Here is a 3,481-nt window from a genome sequence, read left to right as displayed (position 1 = left end):
AGGATCTAGAGACATAAAGGGAACTTCCTAAGATTGGGAAATGGGGGAAGGAAGGAAATGAGAGAGAGAGAGAACAAGCAGAGAACTAGAAACAAAAACTAAATCTCTGTACTCTTGCTGATAGTCTTACTGTTGCAGATTAATAAAGGATATCTAGGAGGTCATTTGTTAATGGAGATTTGTCTTTTTTTTTTTAAGAGGAGACAGCATTGTCTTGTTTTTGAGCTCTTTCCAAATTTCTAGAAATCCCCAAATGTGTGAGTTTTGAAAGAAAGCAGCAGCCCAATTCTCATCAAGGAAGCCAAAGGAAGCAATATTCCCTGTCTTCTCTCCCCTTGGCAAAGAAGGTGAACTAGTAGGTGAACTAGCCCCAGCCAATTGGATGCTTCCACCCAGTACTTTGCTCTCAAGAATGTGGCCAAAAAACGAAGGGACAATGAGATTAGAAGCATGGTGAAAGCAGTGGCTTTGTCTAGCAGTGGTGTCCTAGCCAGATTGCTCCTGCTGGGTAGCTTTCCTTGATCTATGACTTTTTTTTTTTTTTTTCCGAGCCCCATTCCCCAATCTTCCCACTGATTCTCTGCATTAGTTGATAACCTCAAGTGCTAGATATCAACCAGGAAAGTTGATTTGCATGGGCTACATCAATGAGCTCCCTTTTCTTCTAGCTTCTGGTTGAGCTGGAGAATAGAGGGAGGGAGTAGAGTGAAGTCAAAAGATTTATCCTTCTGGTTTCTCATGAGGTCACCTTGGGTTGGCTGTTCCTCAACAGAAATTCACTGTTCCTCCCAAGGTGGCCTACTCTACACAACTCTCTCTCCTTCCAAGTTCTAATAAGCTCACCATCTCTTCGTCTTTTGGGGCCAAAGCTGTCAGCCCTGGGTCCTTGCACTATGCCTTGTGGTTGCCCCAACCCCCCAACACTTTGAAATGAGTTCCTTTGTAAATAAACCCTTCTCCAATTATCCTAATAAGAGGGTGTCATCTGTTTGTCAGAAACCTGACTGATACGCCTTCATTTTCCGGTTAACTTTGTGCCAAAGAAACCCAACAGACTTAGCATTCTGACAGGAGGATAAAGAAGGAGCCAAAGCCCAGAGTTGGGGTCAAGGGTGAAATTTTCAGTGAATGGTAATAAATGAGACTGAATATAGCCAAGGGACTCTGTTAGGAAAAAGTCACCCATGGAAAGGCATAGATAAAAATAGCTCAAAATCCACTTAGAGTCTTCAAACCTGACCCCTAATCATAAAGGGCAATGGCTAACAGTTGATTGTAAAAGGAAGCTTCTGTTCACAGACATACAATTGCTGAATAGTCGGGCCATTCATTTTTAAGTGTCTGGACAGTCATTAAGTCTTCCCTCCCTCTCTCCCAAGTCCTATGGTGTTTTACACAAAGGAAAATGCACATAGGTTCTTCCACATGTCTCCTCTACAGTTTTCTTCGCTGTCAGAGAGACACAGCTGCACCATGTTTGGAACAATGCAGCATGAAAAAGCTATTAATCTAGCTCCATCTAGACGCACCAAGCCTAACTGCAGGGCTGCCTCCAGCTTCATTATTAGAGTATATACAAAGTAATGAAATTCTACAAACACGGACCGTGAAACAAAAACTGGGAATTAAAGTTATGGAAGAAAATAAACAATATGTGAAGAGCCTGCTGAAAGCCAGGCCCCACAGATTTTGTACCCATAATCTCATTTAAACCGTACAGTCTTGCAAATTAGTAGTTATTCTCCTGATTTAACAGGTGAAGAATCAGAGGCAAAGAGTAAGCAACTTTCCCAGATTACTCACATAACAAGTGGTAAAGCCACAACTCAAAGCCATGCTATTCCAAGCCTATTTTTGAAATTGAGGCATGTATCCCCCAGGAGATCGTCAAGACAATCCATTTTGGTGGAGCGAAGCCAATGTTAGAACTTTTAGTTATTTTAATTTTTATCAGATTATCTGAAATCTTTGTGTGCATGTTTTATAATATACGTAATATATTCATACAGTAGTACAGGCAGACAAATATGTAAATGCAAGTGTATTGCTTCTACTGGGTAGTTTTCCTTGATCTTTGTCTTTATTTTTTCTGAGCCTCATCCCTCAAACTACTCACTGATTCTCTACACCAGCTGATAGCCTCACGTACTAGGTATAGACTCAGGAAAACCGATTTGTATGGGCCACATCAATGAGCTCTTATATCATCTGACTTCTTGTTGGTTATAAGTGATGTGTGATCCAAAAAATTTGAAGACCACTGCTCTGTGCTCTTTCAAAAGGCAGTATAGTGTAGTTGTGGGGAGCATAGGTTCTGGAACCAGGCTGCACGTGTTCAAACCTCAGCTACCATGTTTTAGCTGAGAGACGCTGGATAACTTAACTTCTCTGCACCTCAGTTTTCTCTTACACAATATGCAGATTTAATAATTAATACATAGAGTGCTTAGATCAATATCTGGCAAAATAAGAATATAATAATATAAGCCATTATCATCACATTACATGATCCTTCAAAGTCATCATCCAGGAAAGCACCTTGTCATAAAACTACTGCCATATTTCCCTTACAGCTCTTCTTTGGTACCTGGCTCCTGAGTTAGTTTGTGAGCCACCTGAGATCATCAGATCCATTTCTTAATAGTCACACTTTATTTATTGCCCCAAAGGATATTTTTCTTCTTGAAATTTTTTTATACTTTACATCAACTGAAGTTTCAAGTTATTTTTCAAAACAAATCTATTTTCTAAAATCTAATACAAATGCAAAGATTAAGGACTTACATTTCTGTAACTTTTTACAGAAACATACCTCAAGCTCTGGAGTTTCTTCCAAGACGGTCAAAGCACGTTCTCAACAATTTCAGTGGTGCTAGACTAAGTGACCTCCTGAAGAAGGGGAAATGTCTCATTTGGATGTCTTTTATGTCTAGCAAAAGTAATGGTCATTTTACTGCAAAAAAATTAACCATTTTATTAGAGCATGGTGTAATATAGGGAGTCTAATCATCAGTGTCAAATAAAACCAAGTTTTATTCCTGGTTCAGTATTTGCTAATAGAATCACTTACAGATCATTAACATCTGTAAAGTGATTTAAAAATTCCTTGCTGCAGGTTCTGAGTGGGAGATGAGCTCAGTGAGGTGGAGAGCCAGATGATGTAGACTACTGTTAGGACTATGGCTTTTATTTTCAGTGAGCAGGGAAGCCATTAGAGGGTCTTGAGAAAGAGGAAGGCATGTCATGCTCTTAAAAGAATCCTTCTGAGGGGCGCCTGGGTGGCTCAGTCATTAAGCGTCTGCCTTCGGCTCAGGTCATGATCCTAGGGTCCTGGGATCGAGCCCCACATCGGGCTCCCTGCTCCGTGGGAAGCCTGCTTCTCCCTCTCCCACCCTCCCTGCTTGTGTTCCCTCTCTCGCTGTCTCTCTCTGTCAAATAAATAAAATCTTTAAAAAAAAAAAAAAAAAGAATCCTTCTGACT

Source organism: Phoca vitulina, unplaced genomic scaffold (assembly GCF_004348235.1).
Source record: "Phoca vitulina isolate PV1807 unplaced genomic scaffold, GSC_HSeal_1.0 scaffold35, whole genome shotgun sequence".
Lineage (NCBI taxonomy): Eukaryota > Metazoa > Chordata > Mammalia > Carnivora > Phocidae > Phoca > Phoca vitulina.
Note: the sequence above shows the minus strand (reverse complement) of the source record.